The 19,340-nt window shown below is 44.4% G+C and overlaps 1 protein-coding gene, 1 long non-coding RNA gene and 1 other non-coding gene across 4 annotated transcripts in view; 2 read left to right on the top strand and 1 right to left on the bottom strand.

Moving 5' to 3' along the window:
- The window catches only part of Sema5a (semaphorin 5A), a 433,267-nt gene extending 418,049 nt beyond the window's left edge, over positions 1 to 15,218 (bottom strand). For both annotated transcript variants that reach the window (XM_032898665.1, XM_032898666.1), the window contains exon 1: positions 14,721 to 15,218. The gene's annotated coding sequence lies outside the window, so the exon portion shown is untranslated. The remainder of the gene's footprint in view (positions 1 to 14,720) is intronic.
- Positions 15,219 to 15,294: 76 nt separating this feature from the next.
- LOC116897045 lies at positions 15,295 to 18,397 on the top strand. The gene is made up of 3 exons (XR_004387390.1): positions 15,295 to 15,638; positions 16,035 to 16,115; positions 18,221 to 18,397. It is a non-coding gene; the product is annotated as an uncharacterized LOC116897045 (long non-coding RNA).
- On the top strand, positions 18,068 to 18,137 carry LOC116897630. Its single transcript, XR_004387610.1, has one exon. It is a non-coding gene; the product is annotated as a small nucleolar RNA SNORD123 (small nucleolar RNA).
- Positions 18,398 to 19,340: the final 943 nt, after the last annotated feature.

The raw sequence follows: 19,340 nt of genomic DNA on the forward strand, positions 1-19,340 counted from the left end.
GGAATGCATATTTTAATTAAAACACAAAATGCCTAAAGATCATTGAAAGATACTTAAAGCAAATCTTAATGCTGTTAAACTGTGTGTATTGCTACCACTAATTAAAGGTGCTTTTGGTTGTGGATTGAGGGTGAAATTGCAACCTTATTTTATGGGACACAATGGAGCCACTCTGAGAAAGAGGCTGCCAATATTCCAGAACTAGGTGCCAAATTGGGTAGTGATGCATCCTGGCTCTTCTGCACACAATAGGATCACAAATGGCTAGAAAGATCCAAGCTGCAATTATTTCTTTTAAATAAACCCAAATCTGCTTGGGAAGCAAGAACAGAAAAGGCTAGTGTATGTGGCGCAGATTGATTTAACTTTCTAGGAAGTGAGATGAGATGGAGCCGCCATTGTCTGCATGAAGGAGCACCCTAAGATGGGAGGTTCTTTGCTTCTCAAGGCCTTCTCACATTGACTCCTAACAGTGCTACAAAATAAGCAAGGTCAATGAAGGTGGGAAAGGAAAGGAAGCCAATGGGACTGGGTGACGTGAGAGAGAACTATGAAATAAGAGCAGACCTCATTAGATTTCTGTATAATATGACCACTGGGAAAGCATGATTCTTTTCCTAGTAGGAAAAAACAGAACAAGGTATTTAGATACTATGAGAAAAAGTGTGTGTGTGTGTGTGTGTGTGTGTGTGTGTGTGTGTGTGTGTGTGTGTGTGTGTGTATTTCTAGAAGATTCTCAAGGCAGTCATTCACATAGAACAAATGAAGTTTACCTGTCTGGTGTCTTCACCAACCGGAATTCACCAATCAAGTGACCCCACTGTTTGCACCTGAAGTATATATTTTTCTATTATAATCTACATAAGAACATCTTCTCTTTTCCATATGATAACAACTCTTGGAAATGCCTCCTCTTATCTGAATTTCAAGATATATTCTTCCACAAACCAGGTTAAGTCAATTCTCTCCCTACCCTTGGCCTGGATTCAAACCATTAATCTCCTTTCATATACACTAAGAAACAGTGAAAAATATGTATCTATTCCTTTAAGAAATGTCTTCCAGGTGTTTGACTATTGGGGTACAGCATCATGATGTCTTAATTTAACCTGTTTACAGCTACAGGAACTAAACTCCAAACTATGATGGGATGAAGTAGACACCCAAGGGATCATGTTATAAGCCTGGTCCTCCATGAGGTGATGTGAAGACAGTAGGATCTTTAAGAGACAGCGAACAGTGGGAGACAGTAGAATCTTTAAGAGATGGTGTACAGTGGGAGGTTGCTATTGGCTCCTCCCATAGCTGTGACTTCCTGCCTAATTTCTCCCACCATTATGATACCACCCATCATTAGGTTCTCATCAGGGCCAAACCACCCTGGAGCCACATCCTTATACCTCTAGAACCTTAACCTCTTTTATTACTAGGTTACCCAGTCTTGTATGTTACATTATGATAATGGAAAACTAACACACTGGACTCTGTGAAGTTTTAGTGAGTGCGGAACCCTAAAAGCTGTTCTGCTATTCTTGCTATTCTTGCCTCTCAGATGTGTCCCATAAGTTCCCCACTGTGAGTCCTTCACTGGCTTTCCCAAGTACCAAAATAAACCTCCAGGAGATGGAAACTCAGCAGGTGGGCCTGGAGAAACTGCTCAAGTTAAATACCATTTGCAGGCAGGCATAAGCTTTCAAGTGAATGAATCTCCAAGACGCTTCCTTGCCAGCTCGCTCTTTCCTGAATGATTTCTCTTCACAAGCTGGTGATGGGACCGAGGAATTCCATCACTGCTGGCAGACAGAAAGTAAATTTGGCTCTGGGCCTGACTTCAGAGCAGACTTGGAAACTACAACAACCAAAATATGCCGTCTGGACTTGTACAACTCTGTTCAGACTCCTCCCCCTCCCAGACCTCTGAACTCCACTTCCAGCCCACCCCCAGGACCACTGCACAGCTTGCATTCACAGGAACATGCTCAGATATAAAAAGCAGTATGGACTCGGTGGTTTTAGCTGAGCACTGGATCAAATTGGGGGCCGGTAGGTAGGTAGAGAGAAGACTTGACATCAACTATCAGCCCAGCACCATGTGGTATGACCAGAAGCGAAGGAAGGAAGATTGACTGGAGGTGGAAAAGTGCTGAGGAAAGAGGTCGCACAGCCCTGCCTCACGGAGCTCTTTCATGAGGAAACAGGCTGAAGAGTGGGGTTTCCATCACTCTGCAGCAAGCGAAGAGAATGTGACCAGGGGGAACACATGTGTCCTCCCAAGCTAGGCAGCATAGCGCGTGGAACACAATGGGACTCAACTACCCCTGCATTCCTGTCGTGCCAGTAATGGACTCTGGATACGTTGACAGAACGCAGGCCAGGATCAAGACGGGGGAGAACATGAAGAGCTTGCTTGCTGTCGCATCAGATCTGTAGCAGCTCCCACTGACTCTGACAAACATGGGTCAGTTGATCCAGCAAACCCCCTTCCCCATAGTTGGGTAAGGGAAGATGGCTGCTGACATTGGTCTTTTCCAGTGAAGATGGAGCATGATGGCTTAAAAGACTGATTAAAGGCTGGGAAGACGCTCAGTCAGCTGAAGTGCTTGCTTCAAAAGCCTGTAGACCTGAGCGCGATACGCAGAGTTCATAAGAGAGAGAGAGAGAGAGAGAGAGAGAGAGAGAGAGAGAGAGAGAGAGAGAGAGAGAGTTCTGTCATGAGGAACGATATGTGAGTGAGTTTGACTTTTGACCTCCATATGCACACACATGAAACACAAAACAAACACATATACATTCACAAAGACAAGTATGTACATAGAAAACACAGACACTCCACATGCCTGAACATACGTGTGTGTGTGTGTGTGTGTGTGTGTGTACATAGAGAAAACACAGACACTCCACGTGCCGATACAGACACAAAAGGTCTGAAGGGTGAACAGACAAGGTCACCTCATCAGACTGATGGGGAAAGTATGTTGTTAAGGAATATAAAGTTTAGCCTCTGAAAAACTAAGCTCATTCACTGGAAAACCTCATCTTTTATATTCTGTGTAGGGCAGTGTTCTTCAACCTGTAACTCTTTGGGGGGGTGTCAAATGATCATTTTAGGGGTAACATATCAGATATCCTGCATATCAGACATTTACCTTATGATTCATAAGAGTAGCAAAATTACAGTTATAGAGTAGCAACAAAATAATTTCATGTTGGGGAGTGACCACAACCTGAGGAACCGCATTAAAGGGTCGCAACATTAGGAAGGTTGAGAACCACTGGTGGTGGCTTGGAAACACCAAATTTAAATAGATAAATGTCTGCCTTTAACTCCTAGCTGTGAGTTAAGAGTTTCCCCGTGTTGATGTATAAGAAAGATCTCATGTGTCAGGATGTGACAGGATCTCTTATAGTCTAGCCTGGCCTCCAACTTGCTATCCAGTCATCAAACTTCTACTCCTTCTGCTTCTACATCTGAAATGCTGGGATTATAGGGGGATACCATGACTCCCTTAGTTTATGCAGTGCCAGTGCCCGTGATGGAATCCTGGTGCATGACACCCATTAGAGAAAGAGTCTGCCAACTGAGCTACATCCCCAGCTCAGTACTATCCAACTATAAAAACTTCAGGAAAAAGCAGAAAGAAGGTGTCTGCTGATACAAGAAAATGAACTCATGATATCCAGGGTCTTTTCAAATGTTTCAGTCAACAATAATAACATTGGGATCCTACACATCTGCTAGTATCCAAAAATCAATATTTGAGGTGAGATATTTGATGCTTTCTAGGAAAGTAAATGGCTAGAAAAAGTAAATACTTTCAAAGGTAAGAATGCTATCCCTGTTCAGAACAATGTCTCCATATCACACTGCACATAATACACAATTGTGATTAACTCAAGTTATCTGAACCAAAACAAGTCAATGAGGACTCTAGAGATTTTGAAACAAGAGAAAGCCTCATAGTTTGGTTACTCTGTACTGAAAAGTCTGTCTTGACAACTTGGAAACTTCTCTGACTATGTCATCATTAGTTAACCCATTTAACAAAATGTATAACCAGTTCCCTTGAAATCTAAAAAGCATCATCTCATCACAAATAAATGGAAAACAAAACCAAACAAGAAAAGTAGTGGCTATAGAAATAGCATTCTCCTGATCCTTGAAACCATCAAAATGGGTACAAATAAAGGAATAAGTGTCACAAATAGCTCCTTACCATTCACCATGGGCAATAGGTTAGGACTGGCCATAGAACGAGTGACCTGTTTATAAATGTTGCTCTTAAGTTGCCTTAGATTGAATAAACTTTTTGGGAGGGACAAATTCAGAATAAGCCAGTAAGAAATAAACACCAAGAGCGCTATGTAGGTTGATGTCTATATGCAGGTGAGGGCTGGCACAAGTTACATCAAGGCCATGATTGGACGGTAAGAAAAAAGTAAGCTAGAGACAAAGTTTTTGTAAGTCAAGGGAGAAGGGAAAGGGATAGAATCAAGATGGAGACAGAGAAGGATGACCCAGATCTGGGTGGTCTTAAATGGCCCTAGGTAGTTATGTATCTATCTTAAGGGATGGATTTCTATAGGTCAATTTATCTTCTCTACGTGGGCCATTTATATCCTTGTCAATTGGCTGTGAGTTTATTGTGTGGGTGTATTGTGTATTGAGAATTTAAATCTGATTGTTGGGTTGCAGTTTGTTGAGTCTTGATTTTACCGGTTAGCTAGAACCAGAGAGTTCGAGGCTAGTGGAGAGCCACCAGGAGAGATACTAACCAGAGATAAATTATGGTTAGTTCCAGTGTTGGTAGGGCTAAAAGGTTCAGCCATTTTTTAATATTTACCACAACAGTACAATCAAAAGATTGAGATAAATTACTCATCTCAACTTCCCTGCAACGGCAGGGACTAACAAAATGGAGTGCGTGTGTGTGTGAAGAAATGCAGTGCTGTCCCTTGCACCCTCACAGAGCTAAATAAAAATGTTCCGTTACTAATTAAGAGGTGTCTATGAGTTATAAGGTCAGTCAGCCATTGCCAGATCCTGATCCAGGGTGTTCTTGGCACAGACCATCTATGCCAAAGTAAACATTTTCACAGAAAGTCACCATGTGGAAGCCAACTGGTGTGGGAAAAGCACGGTGCCCCCGGGAGAGCCGAGCAAGCCTGTCGCGGGAGGCATGGGGGATTGGAAGTCTCAATAAACAATAGAAAAGGGCTAAACTCACTCATTTCCCCCAAGAGACAATAGGAGAGGAAGCAAATGACAGGCAGTTCACATGTATTTCAACCCAGACCCTATTTCTAGCATTATACTTTAATAAAAAAAAAGTGTCAAAGCACTTGGAAACAGAGTGGAAAGAGCTAAAAACGGCTCTATGATGCTTAAAAAATAAAATATGAGTAGGTTTGGAGCATTTATAAAACTTGTCTTCTAACCGGGCATGAGGCCCTTCACTTGAGGACATTGAAGAGGGAGGCCAGCTTCAGCTGGGAGTTTGAGATAGCCTTGGCAACACAGTCAGGACCCCATGAAAAGAAAAGAGAAAAAGGAGGGAGGGAGGGAGGGAAGGAGGGAAGGAGGGAGGGAGGGAATGATAGATGGAGAAAATGAAAGTGCAAAACAACATGAGACCTTGAACTCTGTCTTTAGGTGTATCTGTTGGAAGATACCTGCTGCTGGGCCACATAACAAGACCCTGTCGTAGGAAGAAAAAAGTTGCCTGCCTCATACGACACAGTTGAAGCAAATGCCAAGTGTCAGTGTGAAAGTGCTTTTATTTGCCAGATGCTGTTGTCATCTCAGAGACTTACTGCTGAATAAGCTCACCCTTTGTAGTTCTCTCTGAACTCTGCCTGGCTGCTTCAACTCAATTGTTCTAGCTCAAACTCCTCTTCAAGCTGACTGATTCAACCTTGCTTCTCACTGAATTAGCTCTTCTTGGCCTCAAAATAACTCTGTCAGTCAGTTCTAATCTTCTGGCTCCTTATTCTCTGGCTCCCTCTGTCTTTACCCACAGCCTGTCTCTGTAAAACTGTCCCCAAAAAACTGCCTCTTCTCCCCCTCTCTCTCTGCACAGCTCTTAAATCACCTCTCTTTCCCATGTTCTCATGAGAGTTGGGTATATCCTATCTCTGACTTATTCTATTAAATCTTTCTCTGATTCATCACTTTGTCTGCCAGTCAATTAGATGTCACTTTCAAACATGGCTGCTTCCTTCTACAAACCAGCCTTACCTATATTGTTTGAGATTAAAGGTATGTACTAAGGGTGTATCTGCATTATAGCCACAGGAATTAAAGGAGTCTCTGTATTCCAGCCAGAACATACTGACCTAGAAATTCTTTGCCAGATCAGCCATATTGCTGGATTAAAATTTAGAAGAATAGAGGCAGGCACAGGCATGGTGACCTTGAACTGTCAGAGAAGATGATCTGCACTTACTGAAGAGACTTTGCCTTGTCAATTATAGACCTTGATGGTGGATCCAATGAAACAGAATACAATGTGATTCTGTATTGTCCACTCTGTTCCTCTAAGCCACATCCTCAAAACAGCTGGACCAGCTGGAGTTAGTGAATCACCCAGTCTTTCTCAACATAACTAGGTTCAATGATGAGGTTAACTGATTGATTGACATGGTTATAAGGGCCCATGTGTTTACCTATATTCCTGAGTTTACCTATATTCCTAACGGAGACCACAATGCCTCAGACTCCCAGAAGGAAGTTCTTCGCATCAAAGAAACTTGGTACATCTTGGAGCCCAGTAACCTTGACATTAACTCTACAAAAATGTATGGGAACACTGAATAAAACCCCCAGTAATGCAGCAAGAACTATGTTTAGGCTGCCAGCAGTTTAATTCACTCTAACTTTAGAAATTGTGTCCAAATTTCCATTTATAACTGGATTTGTGAGGTATGTTACATGCTATGAGACTGACTTATTTTAAGTGTACAAGTCAGTGAATTTGGGTAAATGCCCATGTGGGGGACCACATCCACAACCTAGGTTTAGATCATGCCATTTTCCAAAAGAGTCACACCTGCCCATTTGTCTCCCTTCCAGTTCTCACTGTTGGCCCTCGGCAACCACTTATCCACTTCCCATCTTTAGAGTTTTGCCTCTTCTAGAAGTTTCTATAAATGGAATCAAACAATATGTGGTCTTCTGTGGATGGCTTCCTTCACCCAGCTCCATGTTTTGAGATGCACACCTATTACAGCATACATCAAGAGCTCAGTCGGGTCATTTTTGAGCAGAATCCACTGCACAGAAATAAACAACTTGTTTAGCCACTTGCCTGCTTCAGCTTATTAAATATATACATCCAACTAAATGGCAGGACTTACTGGCCTGATCTCAGAAACAAAATGAAAAAGCCTGGCATATTTCTAAAATATTCTGAAGTCATAATGTGTGAAAATATGTAATGAGGATACAATTTGTTCCCTGGAACTTTGTGTGGGTGGGAAGTGTTTTTAAATAAGCAAATAACATCCTGGCGTTTCACTTTTTTATGTTTTAATACACACAAAGTATTTTATACTAATTCCAAGCCATCCAAGGTCATCAATTCATTTACCAAGTACCTACTTAATCTATAATTAGCATATATTAGAATATATGGAGTGCACAGTCCTTCTGGTTCCTGGCTTTCAAACAACAATGTATTCCAAGACTGTGATCATGAATCAATTTGAGCCTATGGGAACATTTTTCTTCTTATGAGAAATATGAACAGTGTTCAACAGTGCTCAACAACCATGTTACCTGAAAAAAAAAATAGTGTTGTCTAATTAAGCCAAGGTCCTATGTGGCCAATGCTCTGCTGTAGTCAATAGTGTGTATTTAGTGCATAAATGTATTTGCTCATTCATTCACTGACCCATTACAGCCTGAGGACTCCATGCATGCCAAATACCATCCTAAGAACTCTACAGGACATAGATGTGAACAAAGAAATCTCATCTGCCTCTTAGGTTTTCACTTTCCTTTGCAATCAATAAAGAGTCATACATAACAAATGGGCAATCCAACCCATGGTAAATGGGAAGGTAAAAGAAGAAGGGAAGAACAAGGGAGAAGATTTGTTTTAGACGACGTATTTAGAGATTCCTTCTGCAGAGGGCAAGTACAGGTAAGGACCTCAAGGCAGCCAGACGCAAAGGCAGAAAGCCTCACAGGAAAACACACCAAAAGCATTCCAAGCAGGAGTCTAGAAACGGGCAGGGGTAACCATGAACAGGTCATAGAGCCATGTGGTCTGATAGCCAGGTCCACCTTCACTATTCCTCCTATAGTGCCCAGGCCTATGGACCCAGTCTGTGGTAAGGGGCAGAGTGTGACAGATGGTGGGCATTAAGTGAGCAAATAGCCAGGCAAGCTCACATGGTTCTGTTGGTGTCTCTGAATCTTGGGACCTCTTTCCGGTATCCTAAAGAATTTTCTCCAGAACATAACCTCAGCCTAACATTGTGTTTTGCACTGTCCTTTCTGAGGCCCCACCTGGTAACCAACCACCAGGCCACTACTGCTGGGGAGCTCGATGGCTTCCCATCTCCCTCTCCATTTACCATCTTCTTGAGCTCTCCAAAGGTTGACTACAACCAGTGTGAATATGGGGTTCTCACCCAGTATGACCCTTGCCCATTTCTAAGTCTATCTGGATATTCAACAACTCTGCTGACCACTCATAAAGCTGCTACCTGAATCTATGAGCCACATGGGGACAGTGGAGCTACCTGCTCCCACCGATGACACTCATTGCCAGCTGCCAGATTCTCTAGCCAGGCGTTTTCTCACCACCACTCTCTTTTAAGAGTAGGTGAGCCAGTCTTTCGGGAGCGCAATGTTGCCAGTGAACCCCAAGTTAAAGTAGAAGCTTCTCCTACTCCATTTCACAATCGGGCAAATTGCTTCCCTAAACAATGACCTCTGGGAATTCCCCTAAAGTCAAGCATGTGGCTAGAGCATGTAAGGATTTATGTGACATCTTTTTTTTTTTTTTTTTTGTAGATTTTTTTCCATCTTTTATTAACTTGAGTATTTTTATTTACATTTCGATTGTTATTCCCCTTCCGGTTCCCCGCCAACATCCCCTTAACCCTTCCTTCCCTTCTATATGGGTGTTCCTCCCCATCCTACCCCCCATTATTGCCCTCCCCCAACAATCACGTTCACTGGGGTTCGGTCTTAGCAGGACCAAGGGCTTCCCCTTCCACTGGTGCTCTTACTAGGCTGTTCATTGCTACCTATGAGGTTGGAGCCCAGGGTCAGTCCATGTATATATAGTCTTTGGGTAGTGGCTTAGTCCCTGGAAGCTCTAGTTGCTTGGCATTGTTGTTCATATGGGGTCTCAAGCCCCTTCAACTCTTTCAGTCCTTTCTAAGATTCCTTCAATGGGGGTCCCATTCTCAGTTCAGTGGTTTGCTGCTGGCATTCGCCTATGTATTTGCTGTATTCTGGCTGTGTCTCTCAGAGAGATCTACATCCATTCCTGTCAGCCTGCACTTCTTTTTGCTTCATCCATCTTATCTAATTGGGTGGCTGTATATGTATGGGCCACATGTGGGGCAGGCTCTGAATGGGTGTTCCTTCTGCCTCTGTTCTAAACTTTGCCTCCTTATTCCTCCCAAGGGTATTCTAGACAAGACATCTTATAAATCCTGGTTGGCTGACACATATGGGCCAACCAGAATGAATGAGGGCTGAGTCGTAGCCTTGGCTAGACCAAAAAAATTTAACATTCATAGCAACTTTCTTTTGTTCTTTTTCTTTTTTTTAGTTTACTTATTCACTTTTGCCACATGCTACTCATTACAACTTCCTTAACATTACAGTAAGTACAGAAATTTTACATATTAGCTCTCTAAAATAAAATTGGAAATCAGTTGTTTCTAAGAGCCATTTGGCTTCAGGATGTTACATTGCAAACTTCCCTAGGCCTTCATGATGCGAACAGCTTTGGGGGCCATTTCCCAAATAGAAAGCAGCTCTGGTTTTTGGTCTGTCCCTCTGTTTTTACAGAAAGGGATTTTTCCCTGTATGGAACTGTGCTCGGATAGAGCCTGCGAGACACACCTCTCCTACAATTCAACAAAAGTTTTAGTGAAGCAGTGGCTATTGGTCGAAGGCAGGCAAGGCAGAAGAAAGTGCTGTGCAGAAATATCCTCACTGTCTCTGACTGTTTTTCTTTCCACGGGTGAACGACACATCATTGCCAGACACTGAGTGAATGTGAACTAAATGAGTTTGGGACTCCACCGCCTGTGACCAAGTTGTCCTTGTACAACTCTGGCTGTCACCTGCATACAACTTTTTTTTCTAATCTTACATCTCAGCAAATACAGTATTATTTCTCCAATAGTGCCAGCTGCTGATAGTATCACTTGGCTGGTTATTTATCATATATATCTGTAATTGAATTACCCAGTGCAGTAATGGGATTTACTCTCAAAATGTACATAAAAATGTAACGAAAAGTAAAACTGTTCCGCTGTAGGCTTCCTTGTCCCTCAGCTTGAACTCCAGGTCAGCCAATTCCGCAGAAATGCAGAGACAAAACGGAAAGGAATGAAAAGACTGGGAGATAAAAACCAGGTGGGCTTACGGCCAAATATAAAGGAAACTCGTCCTTAACAAAGGTGTTTTCTTTTGAAATAGTTTCTTATTCATTGTTAAACAGAAAGCCAATCCCAAAACACACAAAGAAAGAGTGGTGACTGAGTGAGTGACTCTCCTGTGTTCAATGCTGAGCATGTTTGAAAACATTGGAGAACTCGGGCATGGGAATAAAGCGCACACATCTTTGCTCTTATCAAACAACCATAAATTTTGGACCAAGGAAGAAGAAAAGAGAATATGACAACCATACTTTGGACAAAGTGTTCCAATGACTGCTTGAGTCCCCTGAAGCATTGACCCTAGATATCAGTGCGCTAAAATAAATTACTCAGGACTCAATATCTTCTCTTGGATCAAGCTTTTGGTTTGTTGTGCTCCAGCTTGCTTAAACTGTGAACCAAAGAGCATTTTGGACAGACTTACCAAGAGCACACACTTTGAATGTATCCTAAGATTAGTTTTCTTTCCTCTGTTTTCTTACTATGAAAAACAGATTTCGTGTACTTGGATCACCAGTACCCTAAAGTGGGATGATAAAGTTGGTAAAGCACTTGCGACCAAACCTAATGACCCAAATTTGGCTCTCAAATACATGTTGGAAGGACAGACACACAAGCTGCCGTGTGACCCTCACAGGGACATTGGATCGTGTACACCACACACACTCACGCGCGCGGGCGCGCACACACACACACACACACACACATGCAATTTATGTAAATACCTAAAAATAAACTTATTTACAAGTATACCAGCTCCATCTTCAAACTGTTACCCAAAGAGCTTATACCTTTCTCCATGATGCTCTTATTCTAATTTACGGGAACTACAAACAGCAGAGCACACTATCTATGTCAGATTATGGCTTCAGGGTAGTAGAGGGTTTTTTTTGTTTTTGTTTTTTTTTAAATAGTAATTTTCAACTAGACATTTACATCTTAATTTAGAAAGTTCTCAACGAGCATCTTTGAAAATCTCCATATTGCCGACAACAGCATTGACACTGTAAACTATTTAGAGAATGACACATGCTTATCTGGGGATACTGCAAAGTTAACTTTGCAGAATATAAACACGGATCTGCATGCAGGTGAGGGTGGGCAGAAAGGTAGAGGATGCTTTGTTGCATACTTCGTTGTAATTCAATTTGTTAGACACTGTAATTTATGTTTCAAGCATTATTGAACATTAAACACAAAAACCTGTCACCTTGGTATTATAATTATATCCTAAGCAATTTGTCTGGGTAACTATAGCAACAATTTCAGATACATTTTATAACACTAATTTGGTATAATTTTAGATTCAAGAATTATAGCGGATTTATAGGGAGAAATGGTTTTCTCCAATGGTTGTACAATTCTCCATTTAAAAAAATTAGTTACTTGACTAGGATTTAATGCGAAAGAATGGATTTGTTCTGTACTGCACATGGCATAATCTGAAACACAAGCCTCTTCTTTAGGATGAGGTTCTGATTTGCAAACACTGGAGTCCATGTTCACTCTTTTATCCAACAGAATGTCTGATGTCCTTGGCTGGACTCTTAGCAAAGCCTTGCCCATTCCTCCTCCACCTTCCTGTATTTTGTCATTGGAAAGCCTCTGATTCAGTGATTTTATGAAAAAAAGGACATCCAGTTAACTGGATAAAAATCGTTATCCAGTTAATTGGAACTATGCAATGGTTCAGCTAGGTAGCTCTCTCCGGCATGAACAGTAGTTGATATGGCCCCCAAGAAACTGACATCTATTTTGAGCAAGAAGCATACAACACAGAGAAATGCTTGTTTGTTTTTAACAACTATCCCCTAGCAAGAGGCTAAAATGAGGACATAGAAGGTTTTCCTGTGAGAAGCCAGTAGCTACAAGGTCTTCTGGTCCAAGAAACCTAGATTCGTGGGTAAACTTGCAGGAACATCTTGTATTGTTTTACTAATACAACTAATTTTACTCTGTGCTTTTCCATTTCTCTCTTTCATTCTCTGCAGACATGACTAGGATGTCACTTGAGATAGACACATGGAGGGATAAATACCAGCTTATTTTCAGCAAATTCAGAACACCTTAAATACTTCCTCTGGTCAAAGACGGGCTTCCCCACCCACAAGACCAAAGTCTTTGCTCTCAGCAGGGATCCTGCAGCTGCTGGCCATTAAGACAACCAAATGAGTTAGCAGCGTCTTAAAAGGCATAACATGATGAGCATCATTCATTCCCCACGTGAGGAAAAGTATGTATTGACTACAGACACAAAAGCGGATACCACCTCACAGCTGAATGGGCACACACCCTAACTACAGGCAGCATCTTGGGTGAGCCACGGTCTCCAAAATTTTTTACAATAAACAAACTCAGGGCAAAAGAAGTCTATGCTCCAAACAACTACATTTAGAACTGCTTTTTCATGTAAATCAAGCAGGCAGAAGAAATGTGAGTGGGCAGAAAGAAACGCACACTTCTCTTGGAGTAAACACAGAAAAGAAAAGTTGTTTCAATGATCTACAACAGAAGGTGTCTGCTTAGAATCTGAAGTGGAACTGCGAACTTTTTACTCCAAGGGAGGAGCTTCTCCCTCTCGCAAAACATGAAACCCGACATTAATCAGCGATTAATTCAACGACCCTAATTGGGTATTAAAAACGTTTCCTATTAAGGGCTAGTTTTGTCTTTCTGTGTCTTCTTATAAAAGACGAATTCTGTAATTAATAACAATCTGCTCTTCAAAAACAGGGCTCTTACTGATAAGCCTGGACACACAGCTATTTTTAAAAATATAAATAAACTGCAATAATTTTAACACCCAGTGTTTTAGCCAATGTGCTCCTCTCTCTATTATACATAACTCCTCCTCTCTCTATTATACATAACTCTTATACTTTCGCGCAGTTTCAGTTGCCTTCTTGTTAAGTCCAATTGTCAAAGGAGAAAGATGTGTACCTTGAGGAGTTTGTAGAAATTTGTCTTAGGAAGAGACCTTTCCAGATAGTCAGCTTCCATCCAACTTTTCCGTCGCTTAACTAGACTAAAAGCTCTCCAGGGTAAAGAGAATCCTTCTCTCAACTCTTTTCCCTTTGAGGTGAAATCACAGCAAAATCTATGTTTTAACTGCTGCCTAGGACCCCTGACCCACTTGCCCAGGACAAAAACACCAACAAGCTCTGTGGCATCCTCTCCGAAAGCTCGCTCTTGGCGCCCCCTGCCGGGGATCTCCGAGATGCCGCAGGCGCAGGAAAGTTAAAACCCAACTCCAGGCAACCGCATCCAGGTACAAACAACAAAAAACGAGGTGAAAGAGCTTCCCGCCAAAGCCCAGGGCCCGGGGTGAGGGGACCAGGGCCGGGTCCGGGACCTAACTGCGCTGGGCCCAGTACCAGGGACGATCGCCGGGGATCACTCCTCGCCAACAGTTCCTCGGAACATCCTGAGCACGGATCTTCGCCTGGCCTCAGACCGTGAGCCCGGGTATGCAACGCATGCGGCGGTGCTAGCAGACAGGGGATACGTGAGTGGAGCTCACCCTACTGATGAGTTCCCAAGCTTCGCCACCCCTGCCTTAGCTTTCCTCAGCAAAACACCCTGGCGGAGTTGAGCCCTAGTCCCACTACCCTCAGATTCTCACGAGCATCGCAAATCCCTGTACAGAAAACAGGAACACGTCCCCTAGTCCACCGGGCAGGAAGGTAGGCGATTCTAACCACGAAACCCGGTTCCAGATCCCACCAAGTGAGCCTGGTCTCGCGCAAAGTACGAGCACAGATATCCAGGCGTACCTGAAGGGTGCTGGCCAAGGTGCAGGCTTGTCCACTGGTTGGTTGCACACCGGGACCTTCCCAATCCGCGCTCGGATCCAGGGAAAGGCTAGGACACAAACTTCCAGCCGGTGCACTATCTCCACTGCGACCGCCCCCGCTTTGAGCGTAGTCCTATTCCTGCACGCGCCTCTGCCAGGTTGTCCCCACCCAGGTGTCTGCAGAGTGACCCTATCTGAAACCTACATCAACCACAGATGGACCAACGCTGCCCCGGGTCCAGTTCACACGCGCAAGGTCTTAGCTATGAAACCCAGGGACTCTGCGGGGGAGCGAGCTCACCAGATGCGGGGCGCGTTCCTCCTACTAGTCATCCAGCGCCCCGGGGCCCGGGGCTGCTCCAAGGGTCCTCTTCAGTGCGCCAGGAGGAAAGTCGAGGCAGCAACCACCACTACACCCGGCTACTTCTCCAGAGCTATCCTCCACTCGCAGCGCGCCAGGCTGGGGACCAGCTTGCCTGCTGGAGTCTCCAGTTGTGCAGCTGAGTGAACAGGCTCGCGCCGAGAGAGGGCAACCGGTGAGATGGCAAAGTTGGGTACCCTCTGTTTAGTAGCCGCGCGTGCGAACCGAGAACACCCCAAAGAAGGATTGCACGTGCCGGGACGTCCCCGCAGTGGGAAGGTGGGATACAGACGCCGCTGCAAGGCTGGGGCCACCGCCAGCCAAAGGCTGAGGAGCCCACCCGCGGCGGGAGCGCAGCGCGCGCGGGATTGGGCACAGCGTGAGCAGCCGCTGCCGACGCCGCCTTCCTAGCGAGTAGACTAGAGCTGGGTGAGCGGGCCCAGAGCTCGGGCGGGGAAACAGGGCGCCTGCCCCGCCCCTGCCCCCCTGCCCCTGCCCCCTCCGCTGCACCTCCCCTACTCCGCCCCTCCCGCGTGCAAACTAGGCGCCCCACCCGCCCCTGACCTTCCTAGGCCCCTCCTCTGGCTCCGCCTCTTCCCGAGATGGGACCCCCAAACACACCCCGGGGGGCTCTCTCCACACCCCAAGAGTCCTATCTGTGCCTCCTGAGTCCAAGTTCACCCAAGTGGTGAGTTTTTACGGACTCCCTTCCTCGCTTGGAAGAGACCTTCTTTGGCTACCCGCCCCCTGTCCGGTGGCTCCGACGTGGCTACTTTGCAGGATGGGCTGTATAAAGGGCTAGAGGCAGATCTACCCAAACCAGAGACGTGGCGTCTGCTAGGCGGGCCTAGGCTCCAGGTATGTGCGTGCCCCTCGGCGGACCGCGGGTGGGAAGAAGGTGGGAGTTTAAGATTCAGTTCTTCTGTATCATCTTAAGAAGACTGGGGTGGGTGTTGGGGGTGGTGAGGGGGTCGCCGCGGATTCTTACAGGCTAGTTGGGCCTGGAAAGGCTCTCAGCTAGTTCTTGAAAAGAATAGATCAGACAAATGAATAAATCTGCCGTTCAAGGAAACAGAGTAGGAGGTTCCCAAGTAGCCCTAATGGGCATTAGAAGAGGGTTCCCTCATGGACAGACCCAGCTAGGCTAATTGGCACCTCTGCAAGTATCTTGGGACTTTACTGAGTGAGCATCGGGGCAAGAAGTTTATCTTGGAAGGCAGTTTTATTGACACGTTGTTCAGTTCTCCTTCTAAGGAAGTGATCAACTCACCAAGTTCTAAACAACATATAGGGTTGCTAAGAGGGAGAGTTACAGGATAAAGAAAGACAGAAAAGGTGGGTCCCTGCCCCTATAGCCATGTGGGATCCCCTTCCCTTCATGTTTTTCCCTCATGTCGGGCCTTGTTGGTGGCTTCGGGATACTTTTGCACCAGGAACTTCATCAATGACCCTCTTAGCTGCAGGACCTAAAGATGTCTCCGTTTGCCACATTCACATCCTGGTATTGGCAGCTTGCAAATGCGCTCAGGTCAGGGACAGGGGAGCTGGTGACAGTTCAGGGCATCTTTGAGGGTTCCATAGTGCTAAACAGAGACCAGATAATAACTGGAATGTATCACAGCTCATCCAGGACCATAGATTCAAAAGGAGGTGGATAGAAGCTCAAATTGCTACGGACTTGTTGTGTCTGTCACCTTTCAAATGAAAGAATTAAGTGAAACCATTTTTGAAAGAGTCCTATGTCAACCTGTGAGGGTGCTGTGTCTAGAAGTGTGGAGCCTGGTAGGTAAGGCTCCAACCCAGATGCCTTCCTTGGGAAGCATCTACTACGGTTGTTTGGCTGGCTTCCAGCTCTGGGGTGGCAGCTTCTGGCTTCCAGATCTTGAAGGGAAACCTTAATAGGCTTCCTGTGCTTCTCCTGCTGCTTCAGAAGTGGGTGGGAACTGGCGCCATTCCCAACATTCCCCTTCTCTTGCCTACGTGGCACAGCAGCCTGAGAGGCTCTTGGGAGAAGGAGGCCTTCTAGGGGCTGGCAGTGGAAGACCTCAGCCTTACACTTGAACCCTGTTGCCTTAAGGTGGATAGCTGGAGCCTGACGGGTGAAGAAAGGCAAATTAAGACTCAAATTTACTTAACTAATTCTTGTCCTTTTCCCTCAATGTCAATTGATAAAAACAATTAACACATCATTTAAAAAAAATTATTTTTAAGAAAGGAGTGAGGCTAGTAAGCCTGTGTACCCAGGACTCTGATGGCATTGATAGCCGAGGCAGACAGATTGAGAGTTCAAGGCCAGCCTGGGGCCACTGAGGGATAACTTGTCTCATAAACTTACAAGCAGACAAAGAAACTCACTCTTGGCTTGGAGGCATACGTCCTGTGTACCATAAGGATTATCACCTAGAATTTCACCCACTAAATGAAGTGAATGTGTGTTACTGGGGCAGGATGTAGGTTTGATTTTACTATTTACAAACTGCACTGTACCATTGTTAAAATTCCGTATTGGTGATAATGAGTTAAAATCTCTAATAAGCAAGAACAGAAACCAAATTCTCGTTTAGAGTGCTTTCTTGGTATAAAGCAGTGGTTCTCATTCTGTGGGTCACAACCTCTATGTTGGTGAGTGACCCTTTCACAGGGGTTGCGTATCAGATATCCTGCATGTCAGATATTTACATTGTAATTCATAACAGCAAAATTACACTTATGAAGCAGCAGTGATATAATTCTATGATGGGGGTCCCCACAACATGAGGAACTATTGTAAAGGGTCACAGCTTTAGGAAGTTTGAGAAGCACTGGGAGTGAAGTGGTTCTAAACAGACTGATTTTGTTACTGACTCGCAGAAAGTTCGTGAACTTTTCTGAGTTCATGTCTTCTCATGCAGCGTGACCCAGCTCATCGGGAATATCAGTCACAAGCACTAAAGGAGAAAGAAGCAGTTAAACGAAACACATCCGAGGCTTAGCACAAGCAGGCACTCTGAAATGCAATTATTTTAAAGTATTTATAAATATTTCCTCCCCCTAATAGAATTTGCTTCCCCCTTTTAGAAAGCTATTCTCGTTAAAGGCACCTTGAAGAGTCAGATTTTTAACTAAATGTGCTTATTATTTTACCAAGAGTGTTTTGTTGTTATCAACAACAAAGTTCTCCTTCTCCCTCTTCCCTTCTTTCCCTCCCCCTCACCCTCCCCACACACCCCCCTCCCAACAACAACAACTGCTTCAGGTGAACCTGGGTACAGGGCCAAAACTGAGAAAAGCTATGAAAGAAACCAGTTGGTGAAAATGATGAATTCTGGGGCGCTGATTCATGTGACTTGAAAAACGCCATCCATTTCCTGACTCACCTCAGATTCGGTTCAGAAACATGAAGCAGCACATGACCTTGAACTAATGCAACGGTTTTGTCTTATCTTTATATTCCCTCCCAGTACCTGACTAAAGCCCAGAGAAGGGAGCAAGAAGGAGCTGAAGAGAGCGTGGCCCCCAGGAGACATGAAGACACAGCTGTAGACCACGGTTCGCTTTCCTGGGAAGGTTCCCTAACCATGGACTCTAAGATGTAGCAAGACTTATTATTCAGTGATTAAAAAATGAAAGAAAGAAAAGAAAGCAGTGTGGCCTCTTTACGTTATGTTTCCTGCAGATAAGCTGGGCATATGTTACAGTAACCATTCCATAGTTTCTTTTTCACTCTGCTTCCCACTATTGTCTGACCCCACCCATTTTACCACAGCTAAACACTGGCACCGAGAAGTGAAGCTTGATGTCCCCATAGTATTGCTCAGTGCTGCTTCGGTTTTAGTACTCTGTGGCACTCAGAAGTGCCACAGATGCAGTCACAGATTACACCATGGTGGCTATCATGGATGTTGTCAAAGGGGAAGACTTTTAACAAGAGGGGTTGAAGATTGTGTGAACTTCCAGTGCCTCCTGTAGTCTCTCGGGACTCATCAAAGCCCCTTTAGGGTGGTTTCCTTTGCCCCAAGAAAGCTCTCTGGCCTTCAGTGCCCTCTCCCTGAGTGGTGTTAAGGAGCCTAGATTTATTTTAAAACAACATTGTAGGAGGTTAGAAGCTGTCATCACACACACAAGAAAGAGCATACTTGGATATAATACAAAGTACAGGTTCTCTATCCTTAAAAGTTCCAGGCTTCTAGGATGTGTGAGGCAGCCTCCAGCATGGCCTTTTTTATAGACTAATGTCTTATCTGGGTTCTGCTTGGCTTCCCAGGGCTGATCAGAGGTCTCTGTTCCTGGTTGTTCCTGATGGTTGACACAGAGTGATCTGCTTCACCTACCCCAAGTGAGATCTGCTTATCTATGACCTCTCAAATTCAACCCACCTCATACTCACATTCAGAGAAGCAGCCTAGTTAAGCACGCAGGCCACAGCAGTAACTAACTCCAGGATGTAGGCAGACACACACTCAGGAAGATGAGCCTGCTCTGTAATGGGGTTCGGGTCATTACCAATAGTTTTCTTTTTCCTTGATGTGTTTGATGATTCTTCAAGCTTCCAGTGGCACATCACATTTTATTTAAGCTGCA

The sequence above is a fragment of the Rattus rattus genome, chromosome 3 (genome assembly GCF_011064425.1).
Source record: "Rattus rattus isolate New Zealand chromosome 3, Rrattus_CSIRO_v1, whole genome shotgun sequence".
Classification (NCBI taxonomy): Eukaryota; Metazoa; Chordata; class Mammalia; order Rodentia; family Muridae; genus Rattus; species Rattus rattus.